This window comes from Mastigoproctus giganteus, chromosome 14 (genome assembly GCF_048544385.1).
Source record: "Mastigoproctus giganteus isolate SK-2022 chromosome 14, ASM4854438v1, whole genome shotgun sequence".
Taxonomy (NCBI): Eukaryota; Metazoa; Arthropoda; class Arachnida; order Uropygi; family Thelyphonidae; genus Mastigoproctus; species Mastigoproctus giganteus.
Genome location: NC_143588.1, coordinates 59,986,219 through 59,998,708, shown reverse-complemented (window position 1 = coordinate 59,998,708; position 12,490 = coordinate 59,986,219). Strand labels below are relative to the sequence as shown.

At 37.9% G+C, this 12,490-nt stretch overlaps 1 protein-coding gene across 5 annotated transcripts in view; it reads left to right on the top strand.

The window, feature by feature from the left end:
• rhea (Talin_middle and talin-RS domain-containing protein rhea) overlaps positions 1-12,490 on the top strand; it is a 771,509-nt gene that overhangs the window by 292,913 nt on the left and 466,106 nt on the right. The gene's annotated exons all lie outside the window — the stretch shown is intronic.

Genomic DNA, 12,490 nt, shown 5'->3' with positions numbered 1-12,490 from the left:
CACACACTAGCAAGGCTTTTGTGGATTTATTGGATGATTGTTTTCTACATCAGCATGTTTGGAAGGCAACTAGAGGGAGTAATATTCTTGATTTGATTACCAGTAGTGATTCTTCATGCATTAAGAATCTGCAGGTAAATGAACCACTAGGTGGCACTGATCACATTGTGCTGAAGTGGGATTTACTCAAAGAGGTAACTACCATTAGGGGTAAAGGGAAGGGTTATTGCTTTCGTAAAGGCGACTACGATGGACTGAGACAGTATTTAAATTCTATACAGTGGGAACAACTGAGGATGTTACCAACAACAAATTCAAAATGGGAAGCATTCAAAGAACTTATCTTGGAAGCTACTAGGCTCTACATACCAACTAAGAAATATTGTTCAAGGTTTAGGCCTAAGTGGATGTCAGATGAATTATTGAGACATATGGCAGAGAAGAAAAATGCATGGGATACATACAAATTAACACATGACACAGAAGCCTATGATAGATACAAGTTGATCTGTAACCAAGTTACAAAGGAGGTTAGGCAGGCAAAGGCAGATTACGAGAAATCTTTGGCAAGGGATGCAAAGAAAAACAACAAAGAGTTCTTTACTTATGTAAACTCTAGAAGGAAGGGGATGAAGCAGATTGGTCCACTTGATATCGATGGGTCAACTGTTGATGATCCTGCTCAGGTATCTAACAAACTGAATGAATATTTTGCATTGACATTCACACATGAGGAGTTATTCAGCGAGGGGAATGCCAGAGGTGTATTCAACTCTGGCAGTAAGCTAGAGAATCTTGTAATAACTGAGAGTAAAGTGGAGGAGAAATTGTTGAAGATAAATACAGGAAAAGTACCTGGGGTGGATGGAATCTATCCAGTTATATTAAAGGAGGCAGCAAAGGAAGTAAGCAAACCCTTAGCCATAATTATGAGAGCTTCCTTGGACTCAGGGGAAGTACCCGTGGACTGGAGATGTGCAAATGTGACCCCAATTCACAAAGGAGGATCAAAGGACGACACAAGTAATTATAGACCTGTGAGTTTAACTTCTGTTCCTGGAAAATTAATGGAGGCACTGGTTAAAGAAGCACTGCCGATCATCTAGACAAGACTTCAGTTATAGCTCAGACACAGCATGGTTTTGTTAAGGGGAAGTCTTGCCTGACCAATTTGATTGGATACTATGATGCAGTCACAAAAGAACTGGATGCAGGGAATAACTTTGATATTATATACTTGGATCTTAGAAAGGCTTTTGATACTGTTGCACATGGAAGACTGCTGCACAAATTGGAGCAGTGTGGCATTGGAGGCAAATTGCTGCTATGGATAATGGGGTGGTTGAGAGGGAGAAGACAGAGAGTGGTAATCAATGGACACTGCTCATCGTGGACTAATGTTATTAGTGGAGTCCCTCAGGGTTCAGTATTGGGTCCATTATTGTTTTCTGTATTTATAAATGATAACGATGATGGTATATCAAGCATAATGTCCAAGTTTGCAGACGATACGAAGGTTGGCAGGGTTGTTAAGGACACTACTGACACTATGCTACTGCAACAGGATCTGGAAAGGTTGAGCAAATGGGCTGAGAGGTGGCAAATGAAGTTTAACATTGACAAATGTAAAGTACTACATATGGGAAACAGCAACCCCAGAGCAACGTATCAACTCTGTGGTACTACACTGACAGTGGTAGAGAATGAAAGGGACTTGGGGGTGGTTGTGCAGGCAGATATGAAGTTCTCTGAGCAGTGCAGACGGGCTGCAAGAGTAGCTCATGGAGTATTGTCAATGATATACAGGAATTTTTCCAGCAGGGATATAAGGAGGTGATTATTCCATTGTATAAGGCGATGGTCAGGCCACACCTAGAGTACTGTATACAGGTCTGGAGGCCTCATTTCAAGAAGGATGTAGAGCTGCTGGAACGAGTACAGAGAAGGGCAACAAGATTAGTGAATGGAACAAAAGGGTGCTCTTACGAAGAAAGGCTTAAGTTTTGGAAATTACAGTGTCTGGAGACTAGGCACCAGCGAGGTGATCTGATAGAGGTGTATAAAGCCTTGAATGGTTTAAGCATGCTCAATGCTGATGGGATTCTTCTTCTAGCTCAGAAAAATCACCTGAGAGGGCATAAATTCAAATTGAGGAAAGACAGATGTAGGATAGACGTGCGGAAATTTGCCTTTAGCCAGCGGGTGGTTGTTTGGTGGAACAGACTTCCATCCCTTGTGGTGGAGGTTGATAGCCTAAATAAGTTTAAGGCTCAGCTGGACAGGTATTTTGAATGAACAGAGGGGTGAAGTGGAAGTGGTTTTTTTTTTTTTTTTTTTGGCTGATGCTGCATAAGCTTGCTTTCTTGCATCAAATGCCTCTACTAATGCTAATGTCACACCAAACTGACTCGACACTGCACTGTCCGGGGATGTCGACTGGCTTCACTTCCTTGGATTTTATATGTTTTTCAACTAATAGCATTACCCGTCCTCCCTTCCTATCCTGTCTATCCATTCTGTAGACATTGTACTCCCCAAATTCCAGTTCTGCATCCCTTATATCTGCGTGGCACCACTTCTCTGATATCCCAACAATATCTGCCTTTGATGCTTTGAGCAATACTTCAAATTCATCACGTTTATTTACCAAACTCCTAGCATTGGTGTATACGCTAGTATACATGGACCTGTTCTTTTTCTTAGACCCTAACACAACCCATGTGTTTACTTGTACCGCAATGACTCCCAGTAGTCTCTGAAATATTCTGCATCTTGTTTCCAGGCTTCTGCTCATCCCAATAGAAGCAGTGCAAGAATCACTTTCACCTCTGCCAGTGGCTACTGTTAATCTATTAGTCCTTGTATCCCCTCAAGCTAGCAGATTTCCAACCCACCTAGCACTGCCTCGATAGCATCAGCAAACATTCTTGCACCCTTTCTATTTAAGTGTATCCCATCCCTGTAGAAGCAGTCTCTCCTGTTAACAAGTACAGACTAGGCTGAAAAAAATTCTACCCCTTGAGCCTTGCACAATCTTTCCAGGGCCGAATTGATCGACAGGGCTCTCATCATATACTCCCTCCTATCGTGTCTGGGCAGAATTGCAGACACTTTCAAATTCAACCCTAATTCACTGCATTTTTTCAACAGTGAACTGTACTTGTTAAGTAATTCTGCCAGTTCCCTACTCTTAATATCATTAGAGCCAACGTGTAAAACTATATCACCTTTTGTGCCCTTAAAAGATGATATCCGCTCTAAAATGTCATCAACCTTTGACCCTGGCAGACATACCCTGGTCCTGTTCCACCTATCCTTTTTACAAAGCATATTCCCCGTTTCGCTGACGGTAGATTCACCAACAACTACTAGTTCCTGTTGGGTCAGCCCATTCTGCCTTTGGGGTTGCCGCTGTGTTGCGTGATGACCAAGTGCAAGCTCTGGCGTTGATGTGGACAGCTGAGAGCTTGATGGGCCCCTCACTTTAGATCCTTCGTGGGCATCCACCCTGTCCCTCAAGCTCTCATATAGGCCCATAACAACACTGAGTTGTTGCCTGATTTCGTTAGACTCCTTGCATCGCTCCGATTGCTCCACAAACATCATGAAAGCAGTGCATTTTAAAAGGCTGTGATTCAGAGGGAAACTGTCCCCCTCAGTTCACCTCTGAGCCACAGCACTCCCAATGGCTTGAGCCTTTTGCTTTGCTTCTCTGGTCTGAGTCATGATTTCAATTGAATTTCAATAAAATTTCAATTTCAGTACAAAATTATAACCATAAACTTGTCTCCCAACACAGTTATAACGCTATATATATTTTTCAATATCAAATATTATCTACGAGTTCTGTGTATATAACTTCCTTATCAAGTTATGTATTAATTAATTATGTTTCGTTTTTAATCTAAGTTGTTATATGTATTTAGTTAAAAGTACAATTTAATTGACAACAAAGTTTAACAAAATTAGTAGATTTTTCTGATTAATTGACAATATTATATTATATGTTATACTATTCTATACTATTCTATCCCGAACTATCTACTTTGGAATATAACGTATCGTATAACAATGGCGGCAAGTTACGAATGGTAAATCTATGGATACTTAAGTATTAATTAACTTCGAAATCTCGCTGTCTCAATTCAGAATAAACTATCGATCCTGATTTGGTCTATAAGCTACTTATAGAAAATAATTTGATGTATCAATTGGTCAATAAAACGGCTAAATATGGCTAAAAAACTTCTCGTTCAGTGGAGATGCAACTTGTAACACGTGGATTGAATACCCTTACCAATACTTTTATGCAATTAGAAGGCTGCGTAAAGAATAAATACACCAGATTAATCAGAAAATCACAAAATAATGCTATACTACTAAATTTAAATCAAAAGTTTTAGAAAAACAATAATTTCAAATCAATAAATAAGGAAATCCGCTTAGTGGCTTTGAACACGTCTGGCTCCCACTAGCCTTGTCAGCAGATTGTTCAATGCATCAGACAAGGTGTGATTCCTAAGGATTGGAATAATGCAATCATAGTTTTGCTTCATAAGAAAGGAGATAAATCAGAAATTGGAAATTATAGACTAATTAGCTTGTTATCCGACATCTACAAGTTGTTCACAATGGTCATTATTAACTGGTTAGAAAGAATATTTGATTAGAACCAATCAAAAGAGCAAGCTGGCTTTAGGACAGGATTCTCAACTATGGATCACCTTCACATAATATTACAGTAATGGAGAAAGCAAATGAATATAAAACACCATTATGCCTGGCATTTGTGGATTATGATAAGGCATTTGACTCCATACAGCATAAGACAATCTTTCGGGCACTGGAAATACAAGGCATAGATACCCCATATATTATGATTTTGAAGAAAATATATATATGAGAATGTACCTCCTTTATTAGACTAGACAAAGACAGTAGCAAATTTAATATTGAGAAAGGAGTTCGACCAGGAGACACAATATCTCCGAAGTTGTTTACTGCTGCTCTTGAGGAAGCTTTCAGTAGATTAGACTGGTAGAAAGGAGTCAATGTGAAAGGAGCAATCCAAGAGCAATGTATCAACTCTGTGGTACTACACTGACAGTGGTAGAGAATGAAAAGGACCTGGGGGTAATTGTGCAGGCAGATATGTAGTTCTCTGAGCAGTGTAGATGGACTGCAAGAGTATCTAATGGTGTCTTATCAATGATAATCAGGAATTTTTCTAGCAGGAATAAGGAGGTGATTATTCCCTTGTATAAGGCAATGGTTAGGCCACACCTTGAGTACTGTGTACAGGTCTGGAGGCGTCATTTCAAGAAGGATGTAGAGCTGCTGGAACGAGTACAGAGAAGGGCAACAAGATTAGTGAATGGAACAAAGGGTTGCTCCTACAAAGAAAGGCTTAAATTTTTCCAATTACAGTGTCTGGAGACTAGGCACCGGCGAGGTGATGTGATAGAGGTATATAAAGCCTTGAAAGGTTTGAGCATGCTCAGTGCTGATGGGATTCTGCCTCTTGCTCAGAATAATCACCTGAGAGGGCATAAATTCAAATTGAGGAAAGACAGATATAGGATAGATGTCTGGAAATTTGCCTTTAGCCAGCGGGTAGTTGGTTTGTGGAACAGACTTCCATCCCTTGTTGTGGAAGTTGATAGCCTAAATAAATTTAAGGCTCAGCTGGACAGGTATTTTGAACGAATGGAGGGGTGAGGTGGAAAGTTTTTTTTTTTTTTCCCCCCCCTCTGGCTGATGCTGCTATAAGCTTGCTTTCTTGCATCATATGCCTATGCTAATGTGAATGGAGAGTACCTAAACCATTTACGATTTGCAGGTGACATTGTGGTCATAAGCCATGATTCCAAAGAATTAAAGAAAATATTTATTAATCAGTTATGCAGAGGTAGTAAGGATTTTGGACTAAAGAATAATATGGCTAAAACGAAAGTAATGATGAACGGTATGCCACAAAAAGGGATATAATGATTGAAGGAGCAGTAATTGAAAAGTTGGAGTCATATACTTATCTGGGACAAGTCATTAGCTGTAATAATGATAAATGGCTGGAAGTCAAGAGAAGAATAAATTTTGGATGGATAGCATTCAGGAAATATAGTCACATACTGAGGAGCAATATCCAAATTTGTCTGAAAAGTAAAATAATGAACCAATGTGTACTCCCCACCATGACTTATGGAAGTGAAACTTGGGCACTCACCAAAAGAATGGAAGAGAAACTGAGAATGACACAGCGAAGAATGGAATGAATTATATTTTGAATCACTGTTAGATAAGAAGTGAAACACATGGATTAGGCAGCAAACTCAAGTAACAGACATTCTTATCAAAACTTAAGAACTAAAATGGTCTTGGGCAGGACACAGCTTGAAGACATGATGACAGATAGACTAAGAAAATAACAGAATGGTACCCAAGAGGAGCTAGAAGAAAACCTGGAAGACAACGACGGAGATGGAGAGATGAAATTCAGAGTTTGGTAGTAAATGGATGGCCATTGCACAAAACAGAAGGAACTAAAAAGTTTCTGGAGAGGCCTTCATTCTGCAGTGGATTGAAAATGGCTGACGATGATGACTTAGATTTTAGGAAAACTTTTGATACTGTTGCCCATGGACAACTGCTGCACAAATTGGAGCAGTGTGGCATTGAAGGCAAATTACTGCTATGGGTAAAGTGATGGTTGAGTGGGTGACGACACAGAGTGGTAATCAGTGGAGACTGCTCTTCGTGGACTAATGTTATTAACGGAGTTCCCCAGGGTTGGATGCTGAGCCCATTGTTGTTTTTATATTCAACAACGATGCTGATGAGGGTATATCAAGCTTAATGTCCAAGTTGCAAATGATAGAAAGGTTAGCAGTGTTGTTAATGACAGTAAAGAGAGTATGCTGCTGCAAATGGATCTAGATAAGTTGTGCAAATGGGCTGAGAAGTGGCAACTGAAGTTTAACTTTGGCAAATGCAATGTACTGCCTATGGGTAGCAGTAACCCAAGAGAAACGTACTAACTGTGTGGCACTACACTCAGGGAAGTGTATAGTAAAAAAGACCTGGGGTAATTGTGCAGTCAGATTTGAAGTTTGCTGACAGTGCAGACAGGCTGCAAGAATGGCTCATGGTGCATTGTCAATGATATACTTTGTTAGCAGGGATAAAGAAGTGATTGTCCCCTTGTATAAGGCAATGGTTAGGCCACACCTTGAGTACTGCATACTGGTCTGGGGCCCTCATTTTATCAAGGACGTAGAGCTACTGGAACAAGTATAGAGAAGGACAATAAGATTGGTACAAAGAGTTACTTTTATCAAGAAAGGCTTAAGTTCTTAAGTTAGGCACTTGCTAGGTGATCTTATTGAGGTGTATAAGGCCTTGAATGGTTTGAGTGCTCAATACTGATGGGATTCTTCCTCTTTCTCAGATTAGTCATCTGAGGGGACACAAATTCAAATAGAGGAAAGTCAATTGTAGAATAGATGTGCAGAAATTTGCCTTTAGTCAGCTGGTGGTTGATAGTTGGAACAAACTTCCATCTGTCGTAGTGGAGGTAGAAAACTTATATATAGTTCAAAGCAGAACTAGACAAGCATTTAGAGTGAATGGATTGTTGTAATGGGGATTTTTTATTTTATTTGGCTGATGTTATATAAGCTTGCCTTCTTGAATCATATGCCTCTACTAATGCTAATCTCTTTTTGCATGATTATGAAAAATATTTTGAAGCCATATCTTGAAGCCAAAAATTATGCTTTTCTTAATGTATGAGGATTTGGAAATAATCACAACAAATTTCAAGGAAAAAATTTAAAAAAGAAAACATATGTTTTCTTTTAAGTTTTCTTTTCTTATAAGAAAGGAATTATAATATTTTTTATAAGAAAAGCAGCTTTTTAAACAATTTATGGTGCAGATATATAAGATATCAGGAATCTTCAAATCATTTAGAGGTTCTAGTAAAAGAGAGGTTCCATTAAATGGTCAGATCAGTTTCAATGTGCAAGGCAGGTCTTATAGCAGGTGGTAGATTTAGATATAAAATGTTGTTTTAATTTTTAATGTTATCGACTTGCCTTTTAGTTAAACAAAAAAAACAAACTTATGCAGCACCAGCCAAAAAATAAATAAATAAAACCTCCCATTTCGCTCATCTATTCACTCCAAATTCTTATCCAGCTTATCTTTAAATTTATTTAAGCTATCAACTTCCACAACAAGAGATGGAAGTCTGTTCCAGCAATTAACTACCCGCTGGCTAAAGGCAAATTTCCACACATCTATTCTACAACTGTCTTTCCTCAGTTTGAATCTATGCCCCCTCAGGTTCATAATCTGAGCAAGTGGAATAATCCCATCAGCATTGAGCTTGCTCAACCTGTTCAAGCTCTTATACACCTCAATCAGATCACCTCGCATGTGCCTAGTCTCCAGACACTGCAATTTGCAGAACTTAAGCCTATCTTGGTAAGAGCGCCCCTTTGTTCCCTTCAGAAATTTTGTTGACCTTCTTTGTACTCGTTCTAGCAACTGTACACCCTTCCTAAAATGAGGCTTCCAAACCTGTACAGTATTCAAGGTGTGGCCTGACAATGCCAGGGACAAGGAGATGATAATCATCTCCTTGTCCCTGCTAGCAAAATTCCTATTTATCCATTGATTACTACTCTGTCTTCTCCCACTCAGCCTTCCTTTTATCCATAGCAGCAACTTGCGCTTAATACCATACTGTTCCGATCTGTGCAGCAGTATCAAAAGCTTTCCTAGAATCCCAAGTAAACGATATCAAAATTATTTTTTGCGTTCAGTTCCTTTGTGACCACATCATAATATCCAATGAAATTTTTCAGACAAGACTTAACCTTTACAAACCCATGCTGAGATGGAATACAGGAAATGAAAGAAGCCTTCATTTTGAGATCATTGACAATCAGTGCAGATCATCTTCATTATTAAAAACAAATGCATCAACATCACTCAGTCAGGGATTCATTCCTTTGAGTAGAAGAATATATCATTAAAATTATTCTGCTTAACTTCCAGAATTTCAACTGTCTATCATGTCTTCGAAAGATATTTTGGATAACTGGCTGTTTTAGGCCAATATCCACTCAATTCTGTGCTTCATTTGAGTACTGCTACTTTATAATCGACTCTTCTTCTAGACCTTGCACTTTAATTTACTACTAATCATTACTTGTCAATTACTTGTGCTGAAGTGATCATGGTGACGTATTCTTCTCTTAGATGTGATCATACTTTAGTTTTATTTGTTTAAAATTTTAATTTCTTATGCATTTTTATTTCACCATTTTATGTTTTTTCTATGTTATACTTTGTCATGCTATGAATATCATTGCATATTTCAGTCTTTACTTTGAAGATGGCAAAAGGACACTTTGGAAGCCATATGTGGTTGTGTGCAAAATATGATGGTAATTGTTTTACTGTGCCCAAGAGGCATAGTATCAAACTTTAGTTGGAAGTGCACATATTGGATTCATCCTGATTTGTAGTATGCTGAAGTGAAGTTTCTGAAATCTCTATAATCTAATTGCATGCAACAAAAATTTTACCTTCAACCAAAATGTTTTGTTGCATACAAATATAGGTATAACTGTCTATCATAATACCATACTGTTCCAATTTGTACAGTAGTCTTCCCTGTGCAGCAGTATCAAAAGCTTTCCTAGAATCCCAAGTAAATGATATCAAAATTATTTTTAAACCCATAAGGGTTGTTCTGTATACGTCTCCTACATGCATGCTGTTTGTCATGTTTCATCTATGCATGATGCAGATTCCCTGTGCATATGCTAAGAAATGCATTCGACATAAAGGAAAATTTCCTGCCTGTTCAGTGTGTGTACATGTGTTTTGAGCAACTGTTATATATAACTTTTAGGGCTGTTGAAAATCATTCTTTCCAATTATGCATTTTGTTATTTATGTACATAAATTATTCTTAACTTGTTTAGTAAAATGAATAAACTTAATTGGTAAGCATTGGATAAATTTACTGAGTAAATAATGTAAATGGGACCAACAATCCTTTATGGGGCGAACAGGAGACACGTGATGAATAAATAATTTTTGGATGTTTTTCTTATGAGAACTGTATTTAAAGAACACTGTCATAAGTGTTGGTGATCATGATGTATCAAAATTCTGTGAGGGACTGAAGAGTGAATGTTTGTTTTTCAGTGCATCAGCATTTTTGGCCATATTGTGCCACTGTATATGTTTATACTGGTGTGTGTGTTCAAAATCTGGTTTTTACATTGTACAGGCTGAAAAACTTCAAATAACTCATTTGGGGAGCCTACTTCCTCTTCTGGAAATTGACTAACTACATCCCTGTTTGAAGAGATATTCACGAATTCCTCCATTCTCAAATTATATTCGATACCAGATTTCTCTGACAGGATTCTGTAAACCACTGTACTGTCAACAGAGAATGGGCAGACATTGGTGGATTACATATACGAGCTGAAAGCCAATTTCTGGACTGGCTGCACGATGTTCTAACCACATGTAGTATAGCAGTGTAGCTGCATGGGACTCTAACCACATGTGATATAGCAGTGTGCTATTAGACATTGTCTAATTCATTTCACTTAGTGTGGCAAGTTTCGTGCCAATAAGACTGTTTTTGTGCATTTGATTTTTAAGTGCATTTCTGTTGGGCGTCTTGTGATTTTTGTGGCTGAATAAGATGGCGGACATTAAAGGAACAACGAAGAATTTGCATCAAATTTTGTCATTAACTTGGAAAAACAGCTTTAGAGAATTATGAAATGCTTATACAAGCATTTAGTAGTGATGATGGTGTGAGTAGAACACCAACTTTTCAATGGTATTTACATTTCCATGGTGATCAAGCTTCAGTTGAGAATTTTGAACATTCAGGTTACCCATTGTCAAACTGAACATGAAAATGTTGAAAAAGTGCATCAAGTCATCCATGAGGGCAGATGGCAAATGATTAATAATATTTTTGATATTCTAGGTGTGCCAACAAATTTTAACTGAAAATTTAAACATAAGTTGGATTGCTGCAATATTTGTGCCCCATTTTCTGAGTTGACAAACAGAAAAAGAACCAGATTTCTGTGTGCAGAAAGCTGGTTCTTTTTCTATTCTTTCGGTCAGGGGATTGAAAGCTAAGTTTATGTTTATTACCTGTAAACAAAGCATCAATCCTCCCAGTGGAATAGGCCATCTCCACATCCAAGAAAGTCAAGGCATGTCAGATGAAACATCAAGAGCATGCTGATTGTTTTCTTAACAGTGAGGGAAAATCTCAGAAGGAGTTCTGTCCACCAATCCAAATTGTAAGTTGCCAGTTCTACTTTAGGGTCCTAAGGTGTTTGGGGGATGTCAAGAGATAATATCCAGACAGAAGGTGCACTCAGGATTCGCTTCTCCGTCACAAAGTATCCCAGGCCACATAACTTGGTTGGTTCAGTAATTTTTAGCGAAGAACAAAATGGTGTGGTTCCACACAATCCATTCTCTCCCAATCTGGCCCCATTGACTTCTTCCTGTTCCCCAAAATAAATATTCAAAAATAAAAGGACAAAGATTGAAAGACTTTGCGGAGATTTGAGTGGAATTTCAGGAAATTTTGGATAGCATCATAGTGCTTCTCACATTCCAAAATTTGGATAAATTTTGGAATGTGAGAAGCACTAGAATCAATATAAACTCTGGAGGGGAGTACTTTGATTGGTAAAATGACAACATGTAACTAATGTAAAATCTAAATTAATTTTGTTGTTCCAGTCCAGAAACTTTTGGCTTGCACCTCATATGTATATCAGATATGGATTGAGCATTTTAATTAGATGAGTTTAATTTTTATAAGTACATCAGTGATTAGCAGTCTATAAGATGGTTATACAAGTACAAATTTCAGAAACAGGAACTACTTGGAGATTGTTAGTTTTGGGAGTATTCCAGATTTTTTTGACAATAAAATCATGTTAAAACCAATCATGAAAATAACAAATTATGAAAATTTGTTATTTTATTAAGCTACAAATATACTTTCTCACCAAAATCTATTCTTCTTGTATTCTGAGAATATAAATCTGCCATGTAGATGAAATATTGCATGCATGCACACTTCATTTGTAGCCCTGTTCTCTGGTCTCAAACAATGTTTTGCAATGCAAACTATAGCTACCAGATTAGAACTGCTGTAGTACTTCAACTGTATGACCTTATTCATTATACTTTGTCCACGCATTCCGTTTAGCAAAACATTTATAATTCTGTTAAGAGCAGATAATATTTTGCTATAGCTGCATGTTCAGAATTCTCTTCATGGCTGTTACATAGTGTTTCCCAGTACCATCTTCTAGACTAATGTACACTATTATATATTATTGTGCATGTTGGCTGATAACTCCATCATTTATGGATTCAGTACTGGACTCATCTTCAATTAGTCCAGTATTTTTTTACTAAA